Raw genomic sequence first — 19,927 nt, 5'->3', positions numbered from 1 at the left:
TCTTGGATTTCAAAATGGCGTCGGACATCGATTTTCGTCATCTCCTCGTCGCGCCCGTTCCGAAAATACCCATATTGCATGGGTTTCCAATGAGTTCATTAATCCGGAGGCCTCCATCTTGGATTTCAAAATGGCGTCGGACATCGATTTTCGTCATCCCCTCGTAGCACAGTGGCCGCATCCCATACAAATGCTGGCCAAAAGTACAATTCTCATTCAAAACGTTCAAAAATGTTAATTATATGACAAAACATGACTTTTAGAGGTAATTTGATAGAAATAGTCGCTGAAACAGAAAATCGATATTTCCGGTACATTTGACATAATTACTTTAAAATAGCACATTTTTTTAATTCACGCAATGAAATCCGTATCCAAATCAAAATCAAATGAAACGTCATTATTTCGATGCCAATTTGAAGTTAAATATCGTGGGCAAGCTCGAGGTGGTTTTTGAATCTATTCAGGAGCTTATAATGGAGAAAAATGCAATATTTATATCAAGTAAAATGGTCCAATGGGCTGATTCGTAGTGTAACTAAAAAATATTTTTTCTTATCTTGGCGCAAAAAAGCGCAAGTTAAGCCATAGTACATCGAATACTATGGAATATTTGCCACACATTGAGGGGTAAGGGGTCATTTTAGAGCGTTTCCCAGATATCTTGCACCACCTTTGAAAAAATGCTTCATTTTTGAAGCAGCTCTATATTATACACTTCTTGACTTTCTCAAATAGTGAACATGTCAAATATGGTTCGAAATATCTTCAAAACATAGCCTTAGGTATATTCTTTCGAATGAGACCGGTTGAGAAAGATTTGGCCATGATTTAGTACAGAAACTGCAATTTCTATAGAACAACCTTAACGAAATTCGAAAAATCCAAAAGGGTCAATTTCAGCTGACATCTCTCCAGGTCACATGCTGTTAAAAATCCAAATATACACCGATCGATCTGAAACTTTGGGTCATTGTTATTCAATACTGAAGAAAGCAGGAAAAAATATTCCAGAAGGAATTTGCAAATTTCATTTTTTTGACTTTTGACCAGCCTTAGGCCACTGTGCGTCGCGCCCGTTCCAAAAATACCCACGTTGCTTGAGTTTCCAATGATTTCACTAATCCGGAGGCCGCCATCTTGGATTTCAAAATGGCGTCGGACATCGATTTTCGTCATCCCCTCGTCGCGCCCGTTCCGAAAATACCCATATTGCATGGGTTTCCAATGAGTTCACTAATCCGGAGGCCGCCATCTTGGATTTCAAAATGGCGTCGGACATCGATTTCCGTCATAACCTCGTCGCGCCCGTTCCGGAAATACCCATATTGCATGGGTTTCCAATGAGTTCACTAATCCGGAGGCCGCCATCTTGGATTTCAAAATGGCGTCGGACATCGATTTCCGTCATACCCTCGTCGCGCCCGTTCCGGAAATACCCATATTGCATGGATTTCCAATGAGTTTACTAATCCGGAGGCCGCCATCTTCGATTTCAAAATGGCGTCGGACATCGATTTTCACCATTCCCTCGTCGCGCCCGTTCCGAAAATACCCATAATTCATGGGTTTCCAATGATTTTACTTATCTGGAGGCCGCCATCTTGGATTTCAAAATGGCGCCGGACATCGATTTTCTTCATCTTCTCGTCGCGCCCGTTGCGAAAATACCCATATTGCATGGGTTTCCAAAGAGTTCATAATCCGGAGGCCGCCATCTTGGTGTCGGACATCAATTTTCATCATTCCCTCGTCGCGCCCGTTCCGAAAATAAAATATTTTACATGGGTTTCCAACAATTCTTACACTCCTGAAGCCGCTAAATATGAAATTTAGTTAATTTTCTATGCCCATAGTCTAACAATTTTTATTCTATTATATTATCAATTGATAGAGATAGAACCTCTATCATTATTTATTGAGAGATGTTGTTCTGATAGTATCATGATGAGAAATTTTTGGGATAGGGATACTATCTCTCTATGCTCTATCTCTGATAGAAACCGTTCTCTCAGTGATACTATCAGAGATAGACAAGAAGTGATAGTATCATCTGGCTGAACTGATAGTATCAGTTGTCTATCAGATAGATGATAGTATCATCGTCTATCTGATAATTTTAATGCCTGGTCAGCAACTGTTTGTGCTGTCTTACCTGATTTCGATGGGAGCGTGAAAACTTGTGACATTCATGGGTAGGTACTACTGTATCACAGCCTACGTTATTGAAAAATGCTGAATTGATACTACGCATGGATGTGTGCCCATGTGGGTTCTCTTGAAATGTTTGTTTGTGCTTTTAGAGTTCATCCAGCTGAAATGGCATTTTTCGAAATAGCAAAAAACTCGTGCTGAAAAAATCATCATTTTGCAACTTGTTGCCTAAATAACTATTTTGTAACGCTGTGTATTCAGAGAGTGTAAACGATCATGAACCATAACAGTTCGTGGCACATTGCAATCGGAGAGCCCTATGAATGTTGATATTCACTCTCTCATTTGGTACGTGCCGAGAGAGCGTTCAAGAGCAGTAACTCTCACATACTACAACGGTATCGAGACATTTGGGTGATTTATGTTTTGCGTAAGATTAGTAATAACTTCTTTTGGCTCGTGTGTCAATGATCGTTAAATTTTCCAAAGACTGAGTGTAGTAGATGTTTCAGAAATGTTTAGTATGTTTACTTTGCCTTTTTGCGAGGTAACGAAAAATGCTAAGCAGTGAGGCAACGAAAAATGAGCGAGTAAGATGCAGCACAAAACACAGCAGAGTAAAATTCCATCAAAACAGAGTGCCATCACAACTCCCCGAGGACTGTCTTGTTCGGGCGGCACACTCAAGAGTTGTTTTGAAGCAATGCTCTGAAAAACAGCCTACTTTAAATAGAAGGATAAATTTATTATGAAAAGGATAATTATAATATGCAAACAATTAGGATGTAGTAAAGTCTCTTTTTGGACGCTGCTACCCACTTCATTCACTAATATTATTTTAGATGTCAGTCTACTAGCATTGCAATCTTCCAAAATATTTTGTGGCAGATCACCCTGATATTATCGCTGCAAGTGTTGTTCTATGGAATCCACTTAAAGACCAACCTGATAGACAAATGTTCCGCTGTGACATAGAAACGCTCATATACTTGTACATATTAGAAAAACGGTGGCCTCTGATGGCCGCTACAGTAAAAACTTTTGTTGGTTTGATGGTCATTCAGTTGAATTTCGAAAGGATAACCACAAAAATATGTTGTATTTGATTCAAGACAATGAAGAAATGATGATGACAGAAAAATGGTGAGCAGTTCGATAAGAGACCTGACTGTTTTAAGACAGGATTAACTTCAATGAATGCCTTAAGGATATCCTGCTTTTCATAAACTTAGCTGTTCCATACGAAGAGAAGGTTAAATTTCTAGTAAATGCTCACAGCTATGACGTGAATAATCACTTTAACAACGTGATTCTATGCTACAACCTGTATTCATAAGAAAGGGAAATCTCTGTTTAAAAACATAATTGAATTATGAACACCTCCAAGGACTCCAAATACCGGTGAGCACGCAGCTGTTCAGCAAGATTATATGTTGTGGGTTCGAATTCCTCTGGTGGCGGGGGAAATTTATTGCATTGACCATTTTCTTGACTCCCTTGGCACAGAGACACATGTACATGAATGGTAAATTGAGAGGAATGATCTCAGTAAATAAAAGGCTTATTTTATTAAAAGCCCATTCACAAATTTCATATCAAATTTCATGACAAAATATTACAGCTCATACAAAATTTGTTGAATTTCCACAGTGGGTGGGTGTTGGAAATGGCCATTTTTGGTTTTATGAATATTGTGAATGGACCCTTGAATTGGATGAGTGCTCACTAAGCTAAGAAATAGGTTCTGTACCAGAAAAAAAAAATAAAAAGAAAATAGTTGCCAACAGAATATTTCGAAAGAATAGTTCACATATGAAAGAATTGAAAATATATGATGAAAACCATTAAGTTTACATTAGAGACACATACATGAATGTTCAATCTTTTATAACAGTATGGTCATCATTTTCTGTCCGCAAAACAAGAAACTACATTGTATCTCATACTATTCGGGGTAATGGCTCATTCGGGGTAGTGGCGTTCGGGGTAATGACCCATTCGGGGTAATGGCTTTCGGGGTAGTGACCCATTCGGGGTAGTGGCGTTTGGGGTAATGGCGTTCGGGGTAATGGGATGAAGCCGAGAGAGTACCTGAAAAAATTCTCGCATTTTTTGCACTCTCACTTGAATCGCTTGAGGATCTGTGTTGAACATTGTGAGTTCAGTTTTTTCTCCTCAGATAAACAGCAAAATCGTCTCATCTTTGCATCGCAGAGGAGTGTCTATCAAGCCTGCGCAAAACATAATAGAGAAAAATTCCATCAAAAAAGAGTGCCATCACAACTTCGCGAGGACTGTTTTGTTCGGGCGGGTCACTCAAACGTTCTTTTAAATCATCAGTAACGGTGAGCATAGAAGCAAGAAAGAGTATAAGAAAAAAGCCTCGCATTTCGATGCACTCTCACTCGATTCGTTTGAGGTTTCGTGTTGTGAACTTTGAGTTCAATATAACTCCTTAAATAACCTTGGAATCGCCTTGCATCGCAGACGAGTTTCTGTCAAGTCTGCAAAGCCGCATCTCTGGAGAAATTACTGTTTTGATTCTTGAAGATGTTCTTCACGTATCTGAAGTAACTTATTTTTATAATTATTACAGGTTGAGTTTTTTAAGTTATCCTAAACGAAATTCTTTAAGGAATTTTCAAGAAATTCTGTAAAAAATGTTTTAGTGGAAGAAGCTTTGGAGGGATATTTAAAGAATATTTAGTGAAAATAGTTAGCTATGTTAATTTCTGATAAAATTTCTAGAGAAAACCATAAAAAGCAAAACTTACAGTGATGCGAAGCTATACTTGCAACGTCACGAGAAATACTCAAAAAAAAATTTCACATTCTCAGAGAAATGTCTGGCCCGATTGTATGGGGAATTAAACTTTTGCCCGATCAAGAGAAAATCGCAATATAAAAATCACATACCAGAATAAGCTACAATACTTCGACTTATTTTCAGTTGCTATTATATGGATAAGTATGAACAGCTGAAGAAGATTAACTTTTTTTAACAGAATCACCTACTGATATGAGGTGAACCTGCCTAGGGATGAAATTCTCAATAATAAAGAAAAAAAAGAACCTACTGATAAGATATGCTGTTTATTGTTTATGATAAAACACGATCAAGAGTAAAGATTTCTTTGAAGTGTCGAAAGCATGGTTTGTTATGGAATTTTAACTATATTATATATTTTATCATTGATTTGTTATAAAATATGGTAGGTGTACCCATACTTAAGAAGACAGTTTACACCTTCTTCAGCCAAAGGCTGTGAAGACTGAAGGATCACTAACATTAGGCAACAGACAACACAATTATGGATTATCACTCAATTATGAATTTATCGTTTGACGAAAATTTTTAAACGACTGGAGCGGGAATCGAACCCACACCGCGTGGCACAATACGTCTAAACGATTGACGCCGCTATCTGCACGGCCACGAAGCCCATTACATTCGCTATCATAAGAAAAGAGATTTTGTATGAATCAATCATAAATTTCAATCATACGTTGAACAAATCCAAATATTTTAATCCATATTTAGCAGTGAAAATATATAAACTCTTCAGAAATATTAATGTTGTGTATTGAAAATTGGGGTCGCGAATAGTTATGACGGGATTGGTGGTCTACTGTCTACGGCTTCTGCTTTCAGGGAGTCCATCAAATGACCATTTTGGAAGTTTTCCTGTTTTTCCTGATATATTTTGCAGAATTTTCCCGATTTTAAATTTTGCTTATCGAAGGTATTTAAACTCTAATGTTTTGTTCTTGTCTTTTTTTAGGTAAAATTGGAGACTTATAAATAAAGGATTGTTTTCAAGAATACATATCCGGATTAATATTGTGGTATAAATGTTCAGTAACTGAAGATTAGTTTCCAAACAATACGCTGGATTGCCATAATCTCCTGAAAGACTTTAATATACCATAATACAAAACAAGTCAAACCAGTTAGAGAAAAGTTAAAAAATTCTACCCCTAACAGTAGTGGAAAAATAAGATAATATTTCGAACCATGATTAGCGATGTTGTGGGATAAGTGAAATATTATAGAGAAGCATAGTGTAATAGAGTGGTTCAAAAAATCGTTTTTGTTCCAAACCGCTAACTCGATTCTAGATCAAATTCTGAGTGTCCTCCCAAAATTTGAGCTCATTTGGATGAAAACTGAGACTGCACAAGCCCTTCAAAGTCAAAGCAAGCATTTCATTCAATCGACCATACTGTTTGCCCACGCGCTCTTGAGGGTTAGAGCAACGCTGATACTGTGAGATACAATAATCAGCTACAACTTTGCTGAAGACCGTTTTAAAATCGGACGCCTCAGTAATTAGTTATTGATTTTTGAATGAGTTTTAAAACTTTGGCTATAATTATCAGGCTGTTCTGCAGGCATCACTGGATTTATGCAGTAAAACATAGTAGCCATGATTTGTGCGTGCTTTCTTTCGCGCCAGGTGTAGCAATGTTGCCTGTTCAGAAGTTAAATGAGCACTGCTGAAGAATTTGTGACTGGATATAAATCAATAACTAATTACTGAGGCGTCCGATTTCAAAACGCTCTTCGGCAAAGTTGTAGCTTATGAATGTATCTCACACTATCCACGTAGCTCTAATCTCCAAGAGCACATGGGCAAACACTACGATCGATTGAATGAATTGGTTACTTTTCTCATAGTAATTCCCATATAAATTTTAAGGGCTTGTGCAGTCTCAGTTTTCATCCGAATGAGCTCAAATTTTGGGAAGACACTCAGATTTTGATCTAGAATCGAATGAGCGGTGTGGAGCAAAAACGATTTTTTGAACCACTCTAGTAGTGTAACCAAGTAGCAAAATGGTCAAAAATGATTCTGTAGTTGCTATCGTCTGCGATGGCTTATTTCTTTCTGGGTTTTATCGGCTCTCTATCTTTGAGCAGCTAAAATTACTTTTTCTTCAACTTTCCGACGTTTCGGCGTATATTAAGCTTTCTTCAAGGAATTAAAGGCTGCGTTTTGTTGTCTGACACTAATACAAAAAAATATTTTTTTTTTCTATTATCAGGACTCTTTTTTTTTCAAGGTAATTGGCATATGAAGTTCCTATTTTCTAGATACTTTACCAGCCCTGGTTTTGTGTTGATTCTGAAGCGGTAGTATCGGATGATATGCGCTATAAATAGGAAAAGCTCAATTCCATCCGCCACTGACATCGGGAAGAACAGTTGCAGAGCGAATCCACTTACGGCATTCACGACACTCGGTGTCTGCAATCACCCTTTTTCAATTAGTCCAAATGTTCCAGAAGAGTGATTACTGCTTGCTGTTACCTGCACTTCGAAACATATATCCACATAGGTTACATCGCATGCAACTTCTCGACCTGATTATTGCTATCTCCAACTGTCTCATGAATTTGCACTGTACCCCATCCCACTTACGTGTTGTACACGTGGTTCTCTCCATGACCTACATCACTGCTGCTATCTGGTGATAAAATTTCAAGCCCACCCTCAGTCCAAAGACGACTCTCCGGATGGATTCCGTTGGAGCAAAATAAGCCAATAAAATATTCAATATCATTCTGCTGCTGCTACTGGATTCTATCCACTACGTTCACCTTTTGCGAGCTTACAGCAAGAGCTCAGAACAGGAAACTCGTATGTTCTACAATGTTTCATCCACGCCATCACCACCAACAGATTAGTTGCAATGGAAGCGGCGCCAAGATCATCAGATGTGACAGGGACAAGATGTGCTAAATTATTTGTAGCACAATTTCTATTTACACTCGCTTCGGTATCAGTTGGCATGTTGAAGAAATTGATTAGGGACTGTGTTCTGTGCGGTGCCCAAACCAAACTCGATGTGCTCACTTGTTACCTAGAGCCATCTACCAACATAATGTCGAGAGTATGCTGGAAAGAAATAAAATACAGACTGACTATGGCAGACAGCTCGAAAGTCATCGTTTCAAAGCACCACCGTAGTAATCGGATGCTCCCGGGCAGCATTGGTTGTTACCTAGCTACAGGTCCCAACGTGCCACAGGACTCACATGGTTTTGTTGTTGCAATGGCGTGCAAATTTCGGAGTTATGATTAGACTCCACTCCCAAATTGGCTTTGCAAACCATGACATGGAAGATGGAAAACCATCTTGCTACGCTACTGCCCTGTAGAAATGGCTCCTTGAGGGGGGCTGTCAATACACGATAGGACGAGAGAGCGAGCGACAGAGAAAAGCTTAGCTGAGCGATAGAGATGTCTTAATTGCAAATGAAGTAATTCTAATCCAAGGGACCTTGCATATATGTAGTTGTATTACGGGGAATTGAATTCTCTGGGCTGGAAGGAGACGAAGTGATTTAATAAAATTTGACACGAATGTACCTTTGTGGTGCACGTGCAGATGGATGCTTTCGTGATGCAGATTAACAATTTGAACTCTCCCCAATTTTCACCATCTTGAGCAATTAAAATTTTAGAACTACAGCGTTCTTGAGAATTGTATTTCCATTCCTGATGGAATTATAAACTTTTGATTCTTCTGCCTGTGCCCCATGATTATAGATAGGTTGTCTTTGTTTTAGGATCACATGGTCCATGTTCAGACACGAACCAAGTGTTTTTAGAAAAGCAAAAAACAAAATAAAGCACTACAAGCATGTTGAATAACAAAATATTTGCCTTATTTGCTGTAGTATTATAACATATATATATCTGATAAATATTTCAAAATAGCTCCGAGAAGATAAAAATTCTCGATTACTTTTTCAATTCGATGTAAGTAACTTTCCTACGGTTTTGAAAAAGTTAATTAAGAAGAATCACAACCTTTCTTCAAAAACTGTTTTAAAATTAATTACATTTTAAAAACATTTTTTTTACCGTGTACATCGCTTAAATTTAGCATGCAATCAGCTCACGTTAAAGCACTAGGTAGTTTCTATCATTTCCCATAAAAATTGTATGATAAAATGATAAGCCGTTTCAATTAGTTACTTACGACGTTTTTGTACTAGTGTAAAATCGACTCAAGTAGTGTTTTGTTTTGATTCGCGGTTAAGTTACTTTGTCTCCCATACAACGGAGCGGCGAAAGTAGCGGTTAGGTTGCGAAAGTGGAGAATCTTACTTTCGTCGTTTTGTTAATTCGGAAATTAAACGTTCTAAAAGTGAAAAATTGAGTTGATTTAGAGCGGAACATGTAGAATTTCGTCTGAGAAACACGTAGGATTGATAAAGTAAGTTTGTTAACTTTTCTGACTTGAGTCTGTTTGAATAAGTCTTCGAGAATTGATGCAGTCCTTGACACAGTACGCATCGTACCTTCGTGCTGTGCACACACGAATTTTTTCTGCTCTCGAAAATTTTTAAAACTACCAAAAGCAATAAAACAGAACTTTTCAGTAAACTTCTTATTTCATTTATTCGAAATTTCATTTGTGATTTTTTCCAAAGAATTTCATCAAAATCGACCGAACAATCGCAAAGTTATAGAATTTTGAAACTTCGATGTCGGTACCCAGTAATGTAAAGGTTATCATGTCAGTAGTATTGACGTTTTGAATTCCGTGTTCAGTTGAGCTCAACTTAGACTGAAGTTTTAAAGTGCTCAGATAAAGAAAGATTTTAACAGTAATAATTTCAATGATTGATTATAAATGTTCAAAACATCTAACAAATCATCGTTGCTTTACTGCGAGCTGCAATTCGCCGCCATGTTCAACAGATGCCCCCTCTAGAAAGTGAATAATGCCACTTTACAAACAATTTTCCAGCTCGCCCGTTTTTCGTCATTACCGAAGAATGAGAGGATGCATCCTTTATGTTCCGGTTTCCGGATTGCGTCTCCAGCCGCACACAACAAACAACAAACCCAGCCCTATGCAGCGAAGTCACCGAAAGAGCGCTAAAAGGGGGAATGCTCTGCTGCATAATGCGCTTATGATGAAGCTTAAACGTTCAGAGCCCGTCGTCGATTTGATAGGGACCGTTGTTAGTACCCTGCGAATGGTGGTCGTCGTTTTCTTTGGCTCGTTAGAATGCAGCAGCACTAGCGAGACGTAAACTGCACTTGAAGATGACTGCTTTGGAAGATGAAGGAATATTTTTCTCAAATCGTCGTGCCGGTGCACAGGTGTCTGAGCGCTGTTTCGCGATGAGAGGGCATCCTCGTGCAATCTCGTTGCTCTGATGCAACAAACGCACTACTAGAGCACGACACAAGAAAGTGGCATTTATCATCGCTTTGGACATGGAGTGTACCCTGGCATCCCTTACGCTTAATAATATTGTTTAGTTTACGAAAATGACGTCATTAGCCAAACTAACCGGAAAATCTGTATGCACTATTCACAAGTTGCTCGCGCTTCGTACATTTGCGTCCGTTGTCCGCATATAACACGCTGCTGTCGCAGAGGGTGGTAATAGTGGATATCAAGTAGCAATCCGCCCACCAGTAGCTATACCACCCCACAGCAGGAGCAAAGATTTACAAATCGTTATCCTTTGTGCTTAGCGCTTGTTCGGAGCGTTGAACAGCCTGGTCCACAGTTGGTCGCCTGTGGTTTTCTCACAAGCTTTCAGCGCACTCGATGGCCGAAGCTGAGTATCTACACCTAGCGAAATAAAAATAGCATCGGCATGCTTTTCTACTGTTTTCTAAAAACTAATTAACTTATCTATCTGATGTACACTGTACAATGAGCGCATCAGTGGTGTAGAAAATCGCTCATCACCCAGAATCGGAGGAGATTGAATTTTTTATTCGAGATTACTAATCCGTGATTGATTGAAACTGGTAAGAATTGCACTTCAATCCAAATGAATAAGGGATAATTTCCGCTTACTCTCGAAGTAAGCGCACATTTTAGCAGCTCTTGCATTACTAATCAATAACAGCTCCGGCCAAGTCCTTACAGTCAGATGGGATGGGAAATGAATGTTAGTGTGACCGAGCAACCATCACGGGTAGGATGTTTATTAGTGAGGGAGGAAAAGGATCTGGGAGTCACCTTTGGTCGATGATGCGATCCATGGATAAAGAAAAAATACAATTCTTACTTAAAGCTAGTTTTACATGTTGGCACCTTGATTAAACGTTGGGTTATTTTGAATCATTGGACTAGAAACATTGATAGTTTTTGTGTAAAATTGTGATTCTTTTCAATTTTGACACAATTTTTGGTACAGAACTTGGCTAAATTCTTCTAACTTCCATTTGTTAATATTGTCTACTGTTTCTTGAAACTTAGCCGAAATCTAGAAATTTGCTAGAAATTTGTGTGTCTTTTAGCTTTTTTTTTCTGAGTCTATGCTGAAATGTCCTGTTGGTAGTCTTCATAAATCAATCCGATATTGTATTATTTCTGTAAAACTAATGTGTGCTCATTTTACAGTGGTTATCAAAATGATATGCCAAGTAGTTTCTACGTAGCAGTACAAAAATAGGGTAATGCTATTTTGATTTCGCCAAGTGTATATCCCAGCAAGGACCCAAAGAATTGAATGTGCTGCGCATCAGTGAAAGCATCGCCGAGGGGACAAATGATGCAAATAAATTCCCTCTTTATTACTATGGAGCGGTGCTATACCTATGTACATATCTGCCATTGTATTTGAGCTGTCACGAAGATATGGGCAAGTGAGCAGCAGCGATAGAAACCGACAGATGGGTCGAAAATGGAACGTTAAAAATGATTTTTTTTCCTCCCACAAAAGTGCGACGCCCCCACTCGACTGCTGGGTTTGGATACAAATACAGCAGCTTGTGTCCTGGAAAGTATATTGTCCCACTGTCTATCTTCCCCCCTCGAGGAGCAGCGGGCAACCGACCAACAACTGCCATTATTGTTTAGTGTTGGTCCAGTCCTCCGCTTGTGCCAGCCGAGGCGTGTTGCTATCTTGCCAGGAATAAATCGGTGGTTTGGCAAATGTTCCATTACTGGAAACCTCATTCGGAGGAATCAGGTCATAGACGACATATCGGATCGCCCGGGAGGGTTAGCAGAACTGGGTTTACTTTGTGTATCATGCGAGTGAGCCATATTTCAGGGTGACCGACCACAGAGCAAATAAATTCCTACACAGGTGATTTGTTTATTTGATCAACTGTGCATCAGTGAAGGTGTGGTGATGAACAAGTTCTTTAGTAGATGACTATCTTGTATTAATTCATTTAGGATGGTGGCTTTTTGATTTCTAGAGCACATCGTGTTCAAAAATCGAAGTTTTTTTTAAATCATTAATTTTGTCATGACTCCTTTTCGACCCATTTTTTATTATTTTTTCTTGACGCGCCCTGGATATACTCTCTAATCACTTTTGAACTACTCTTAATTCACTCTAAGGGCTCCTTTTTTACAATTAATCGACAAGCTAAACACTTAATGTGTATTTTTAAGTCATACTATACAAAAAATATGAATAAAGTTGATAGAACTGCTCCATGAAGTATGGAAAAATGTGTGATTTAGTCTTTTACGTATTCTACAGCCATAGCTTTCATAAGACCATGCAGGTTCAGCCTGAATCCTCTGAAACTTAGTAGTTGTAAAGTAGTTCTGAAAATAATTACGGAATATAATCTTAAATCAAAGAAGACAGTTAACTGTCACGCAACAGTGAGAAAAAAAAGTAAAAACAGAAGTAAAGGGCTTCCATTGAAAAATTGCCCAAAATTTTCATGACTTTACATTGAACAAACCGATTTTTGATTTTCTTTTACCATTTCAATGCTTGCAGCTTCTTCTTTTTGGCATTACGTCCTCACTGGGACAGAGCCTGCTTTTCAGCATAGTGTTCTTATGAGCACTTCCACAGTTATTAACTGAGAGCTTTCTTTGCCAAAGTTGCCATTTTCGCATTCGTATATCGTGTGGCAGGTACGATTATACTCGATGCCCATGGAAATCAAGGAAATTTCCATTACGAAAAGATCCTGGACCGACCGGGAATCGAACCCAGATACCTTAAGCATGGCTTTGCTTTGTAGCCGCAGACTCTAACCACTCGGCAAAGGAAGGCCCCTTAGAAACCAAGTTAAGCTGTTTGAATAAAAAAGAAACTTCCGATTACAGTCAAAATTTATTTTACCTAAGAAACTGCTGAAAACCTTTTTGCATTAGTCTGTTTCCTGTAAATCAAAATACAAAGCAATTACAATTATTTTTTCGGCATGGACTTGCTTATCATTCGAGAATTAAAGTGAACACGTTGAGAAGTAATAGAAACTTTGTTATAACACTTCAATTTTTTTAACCTAAGAAACTACGAAAACCCCTATCTCATGAGAATGTTTGCCTGAACACGTAGATTTTTCGGAATAAATTTGCTTAAGGAAGTTAGATGAACATGTTAAGTAGAAATAGAAGTTTCTGATTACACCCAAAATTCAGCCTATTAGGTCTACGTGAAACCCTGTTAAATAAACATATAGGATACGTGTACCAGTTATGGACATAGTGGTTTCCTATTTTGCCATACGTAATAACTTCAATGTTTTCTAATTTTGAAAATGTTTGACTGTTGTAGTTGTTGGATATAATATATATCTTGATGTTAAACATTCAAAAAGATTTAATATGTGACAGTTATCAAAATTTCACATATGTCCAAATAAGGAACCACTATGGCCATAACTGGTGCACTTCCCCAATGCTTGTCAATTAAAAAATCAAATCGATAGTATGTCATTTCTCCAACATAAAATTGATTGTAGAAGTCAATTAAAAATGTTTGAAAGGTGATACAAATTTTTGTTACACTCAAAATTCATTTTACCCAAAAAAACACGTGAAACCTAGTCATATAGACATTTATGCGTGTAATGAAGTAATCAAAGCAATTGAATTATTTTCACTTCAAAGTGATTGTAGAAGTTGTGTAAACATGTTTGAGAAATAATGCAAATTTTTGATTACATTCAAAATTTATTTCACAAAAGAAACTAAGAAAATTCCTTTATCATAAGCTTGTTAGTCTGTAAAACATATTTCAAAGCGTTGATATTTAATATTTTCGTTATAAATTTACTTAGATAATTTATTTTAACATGTTTGAGTTAAACATATATTTTTATTGCATTATACCTTTATTATATACCTATAAAACTAAGAAAAATACAATTTTTAAAATTATATGCCCCCAAATCAAAAACTAAGGCAATGATGTATTGTTTTTTTTTCATTAATTTTTCAATTGAGTAGAAATAGAAATTTGTGATTACAGTCAAAGCTGCCATGAATCGCAAGTCAGTCCCATCTGTAAAAAGCAGGCATTGAGAAAATGAGCTGTGATGTTTCCAAAATCGTTTTCCATGCGAATATTTGAAAAATTCCAGAGGATTGGAAAATGTTCAAATCTCAATAAAACTTTCGTAATTTTCTTTTCACTACAATATCTTTTCGAGAAAAATGTAAAGATGATCAAAACATGGTTCATTCTTGTGTTATACGGTACGCAAATCTGTAGTGAGGCTGATATGCGGTTATTCATAATTATGGGACAATTTGACTTGCTGTTTTTTCCTCATTTTTCCGAACAAATCATATTATCTTATTAGTGTAGCTGAAATATCATTGGAAGAAGTGTTGAAAACTGAACTCAACCAATTTTTGACGAAAATACAGATGGGACTGACTTGCGATTTACGGCAGTAAGAGACAGCAAAAACCCCTATTTTATAGATCTGTTTGCCTGTAAATCGAAATTCTAGGCAATGTCAAGTAGTATTTTCGGCGTGAAATTGCTTATAGAAGTTAAGTGAACATGTTTGTGAAGTAATATATATTTTCTATTAATACTTCAAATTTATTTAACCTAAAAAACTACGAGAAACCCTATCTCATGAGCGAGGTTGCCTGTAAATCAAAACTAAAATCAAATAAACCAAAATTAAAGCGATGACATGCAGCTTATTTGGAATAAATTTGCTTAAAGAAGTTGGGTGAACATGTTTAAGTGGAAAGAGAGATTTCTGACTAGGGTAGGTGTACCAGTCATGGACATAGTGGTTCCCTATTTCGTCATACGTGATATCTTCAATGTCTTCTAATTATGAAAATTTGTGTGTTGGAGTAGTTAGGTTTAAGATGTACAGTATCGGACATATAAAATGCACCAAAGCCGTTTTCCCATACAAAATGGTCAACTTCAAAGAGCTATATCTCCTCCGTTTCTCAACCGATTTTTCTATTTTTTTTCTGTGACGAACTACAAATTACTTCAATTTTTGATAACTATTGAAAAAGTTGTATGAAAACTATTGATTCAAAAGTTACAGATAGGTTGAATTTTGACATAAAAAATGCACCAAGACGAAAAGTGATGTATCAGACAAACTATGTGTCGTATCCTTTCGGTGTCTTCAGCGCATTTGGTCCTTATCACGCAATGATCAAATGCGCTGAAGACACCAAGATGCTACGACGCGTAGTTTTTCTGTTACATCACTTTGTGTCTTGGTGCATTTTTTATGTCAAAATTCAACCTATCTGTAACTTTTGAATTAATAGTTTTCACACAAATTTTTCAATAGTTATCAAAAATTGAGGTAATTTGTAGTTCGTCACTGAAAAAGTGAGAAAAATCGGTTGAGAAACGGCGGATATATAGCTCTCTGAAGTTGGCCATTTTGTATGAGAAAACGGCTTTGGTGCATTTTATATGTCCGATACTGTATCTTGATGTTAAAACATTTAAAATGTGAAAGTTATCAAAATTTCACATATGTCCAAATAGGGAACCACTATGGCCATAACTGGTACACTTTTCCTACATTCAAAATTTATTTTCTCTAAAAGATCACGTAAATCCCTGTTTAACCCCTCTAACGGCAGCTTCATTTCTTACCGCAATAAAAATATTCAAACCTTGATACCTTTTTAGTTTCTCGATAATTTTGCATTATTTTTTCAGAAGTTCTCAAAAAAACTTTTCTAGTTTAAGAATCTATGTCGATATCTTACATTGATGATCTGGTTTTAAAGATATTCCGATGTTCCTTGGGAGACCGACTTTCTCCATATAAAATGTCAATGGCGGCCATTTTGTTTGACATCAATTTATCAAAAAATAAAAAATAAATAAATGAATAAATAAATAAAATCTGGGCTATACTAAGCTAGGTGATAAAGTGCTACCCTGAAAAAAGCATACAAATCCTTTGAGTATTCTATGAGATATCTGATAATTACGGTATGATGTTTTTTGAAATTTTCAAGATCTCTATTTGGCCAGCGTGGTACCAGACACATTACTCAAAAACAGCTGCACCAAATTGCTTCATTTTTTTACAACATATTCTCATTAATGTGTTGTTCCGAAGAGTTAATATCCGAAATAAAGAAACAATTTGTAGGTTGAGATATTTACGTGGGTTATAGCTAAGCGTCGGTCCCCAAGGAATTTCTGAATATCTAGTTGACCAATGATCAAAATCGACACAAATTTTAAAACTAGAAGATTTTTCCTGGAAGCTTGTGAAATAATGGTGCAAAAATATCGAGAAACCAAAAAGTTATCGAGGTTTTACGAGAAGTTTCTCCGGTAATTTTCTCAAAGGTTCCTCCAGTAAGTAATCTTTACGGAGATACCTCCAGCAATTTCTCCGGAAACTTTTCAAGCAATTATTCCAAGAATTGCTCCAGGGATTGTATCAGAATCTCTTTCAGAGATTTCTTCAAACGTGTTCTCCTAATATTTCTCTAGAGCTTCCTCCAGAAATCTTACCAGAGACTCCTCCAGGGATTCCACCAGGAAAATTTCTACAAAAATTCTTGGCTTTATCCAGGAATTCCTCCAGAGATCTTAAAGAATCATTCCTGTAATTCATCCAGTGATTTTTGCCGAAATTCTTCCAAGCATACTTGCAGAAATTTCCCCAGGTAGACCTCTCGAGATTCTACCAGGAATTTTTCAGGAGATTATTGCAAGGATTCCTTCAGGGATTTCACCAAAAATTTCTTCAGAGGTTTCGCCAGGAATTCCTCCAAGAATTTTTAAAGCAATTACTTCAAGATTTTTCTTCAAGAATTCTCCGAGGAATAAATCCAAGAAAATCACTACATGATTTTTCCAAGTAATCCTCCAGGAATTCCCCAAGAAATTTTCCTAGAGATTCGTTGATGGGCTCAGAAAATTCCTGTACAAAATCCTCTACAAATTCCATCAAGAGTTTCTCCATGAATTTAGTCTGAAATTATTGTAAGAGTGCCTCCAGGGATTCCTTCAAGAATTTTTCCAGGAATTGCTCGAGGAACCCTTTTATTGAAGAAGTTTTTGAAAAGCCCCTGGATAAATTTCTGGAGGAATCGCATGAGAAATTCTTTAGAAGAACCTCTGGAAAAAAAAATCATGAAGAAATGTTTAGAGTAATCCCTAAAGATCCCGGGATGATCCCCTCTAGAAAAATATGGAGAAATCTCTTTGTATTACACGAAGGAATCCTTAGAACAATCTCTAGAAATATATTTGGGAGAATTTCTTGTAAAAAATAATTGCGTAATCCCTTGAAGATTCTTTTGAAAATGCTTAGAAACATATCTTGCAGGAGTCTGGGTGAATACCCGAGGAAATCTCTGGGGGAATTCCTGAATAAATCTCTGGAACAATTTTTAGAGCGACCCATGTAGGATTTTTCTGGAGTAATTTTTGGGGAAATTTCTGAAAAATTGCTGGGTAAGTCCCTGAAGGAATCCCAGGAGCAATTTTCATGGAAGGATCCCTGGAGGAGTTTTTGGAGAAATTTCTATAGGAATCTCTGAAAAATTACCTGGGTAAATTGCTGAATGAAAAATGTAAGCTAAAGATTTTGACTTCTAAAGAGAAATATTAAATATCACAAAAATTGTTTTTTTTTACGTAAAAAAATCCGTTTTTTTTCGTGTTTTTAAGGCCTTGGGACTAAAGGGGCTATTGCAGTTCCCATTTTTTCTTGAAAGTTTAGAAAACAACGATTACTGTCAAATTTTCAGCAATGTATGTTCTTTAGTTTTCGAGATATATTTTATTGAAAATAAAAAATCAGTCATTTTCTATCGGCTACAGTGTGTGGTCTCAGCGCATTAGATTTTTGATTTTGAAAAATTCATAACTTTTAGACAGCTCAACCGATTTCCAATCTTTTTTTTTTCTGAAATGAGAGCTTAATAAAACAACTTTTCAGAAAAAATATAAAATCCCGAAATTTTTTTTTTTTAGTTTTCGAGGTTTTTTTAGTTTTTTTTTTGTTTTTTTTTTTCGGTTCTGGGACTGTTCTCATTTTTTTTAGATACTTCAGAAAAATTTACGTATACCCTCAAATTTTCAGCAATGTTTGTTCTACAGTTTTTGAGCTATAATTTTTAGAAATTTAAAAATTATGTCACCCACAATGATAGATTACTTAAAATTCAAGTGAACTTTGATGAAACACAGCTAATACTGATTTGTATTTATCAATCAACTGGAGTTTTAGAAAATTCATAAATAGGGTAGATGTACCAATAGTGGAGGTACTAAGCACGATTAAACTTCATTTATCCGCCTAAATTCAAGAAACGCAATTAATGTACATGTCAATGTTGTAACGAAAAGAAACGGCCATTGACTTAATGAGAAAAATAATTTCATCGCAGTAATCCACGGCATGTCAGTGAAAAATAATACCTCCACTATTGGTACACTGTTCCTTTAGTTGCGGTATATTTTTAATTTAAGTTCCTATAGTTGCGGTATCCATTGTTTTCTTATGGGATCCTCCACTATAGGAACATTTTACCACAACTATCGGTACAGGTAAGAAAAGTATAAGCAATTGTAGTGATATTTCATCAGTTTTAAAGCAATTTGAACGCTCTTTTCAACTATTCCCTGTATCAACAAGCCAATGCGTCGATTGGCAGTGTCGGTTCTGTAGCAATCAATGAAAACGGCACTACCGCAACTATAGGAACAATCACAACTAAGGCAACACTTACCCTAAATGGAAGTAGCTAAAAATAGGCAGGGAAGATCAGTAAATAAAAACAATTCTAACTCAAATTAAATAAAAATTAATTTCAAAACATATATCTCCAAAAATTAAAGAACTTACATTGCTGAAAATTTGACAGTAAACGTCCAAAAAAAAAATTAAATTCGGTCAAGCGGTTAAAAATTTATAATTTTTATAAAAACAAAAATGTTGCTAAGTCGCGATTTTTCTGGTCATCCTATTTCGGAAATGGTCACCCTAATCAAAAAATCCAAAAACACGTGTATCCTTATTTCGTATAAGGAACAAAATAAAAAAAAATCACGGAATTCGGTGACCTACTAGATCGGTTTTTCATGGAATGGCTGTATAAGTAACTTCTGGGGATTTTCTTGGTCACAAATCTGCCGAAATCTAAAAAAATAATGAAATTTGAACCGTCGTACAGTATAAACTTCTGGATATGATATGTACCAGTTCCTTCTGAAAAAGGTTCCAGTTGCCTTTGTGCCCTTGTGTCCAGAGTGGCCATATTTAAATATTTCCAGGGTCACATTCGCCGGTTCTATATTTTTCAAATAAAGCTAAAAGAACAAAAATCGATTCCAAAATTGATTTTTGAGAGCGGTTCAAAGTCATGGGTCATTTTTGACCCTCTATGCTTAATGTGTCACTTCTTCACTTATCATTCTGAGGATTGTTCCATTTTTATCTGTTGATTTCCCTTCAGGTATATTTTTTGTGATTCTAAAATCATTCGGGCATGGTTTAAGTGAAAAATAATGGCGCGAATACGCCATTTTTTTTAAGTTGATCGCTACTTGTAACAACATC

The 19,927-nt window shown here is 36.5% G+C and overlaps 1 protein-coding gene across 11 annotated transcripts in view; it reads right to left on the bottom strand.

The window, feature by feature from the left end:
- The window catches only part of LOC5572228 (heterogeneous nuclear ribonucleoprotein L), a 710,940-nt gene that overhangs the window by 70,840 nt on the left and 620,173 nt on the right, over window positions 1-19,927 (bottom strand). The window lies entirely within an intron of this gene.

The sequence above is a fragment of the Aedes aegypti genome, chromosome 3, assembly GCF_002204515.2.
Source record: "Aedes aegypti strain LVP_AGWG chromosome 3, AaegL5.0 Primary Assembly, whole genome shotgun sequence".
Taxonomy (NCBI): Eukaryota; Metazoa; Arthropoda; class Insecta; order Diptera; family Culicidae; genus Aedes; species Aedes aegypti.
Note: the sequence above shows the minus strand (reverse complement) of the source record. Positions and strands in the feature narration are given on the sequence as shown.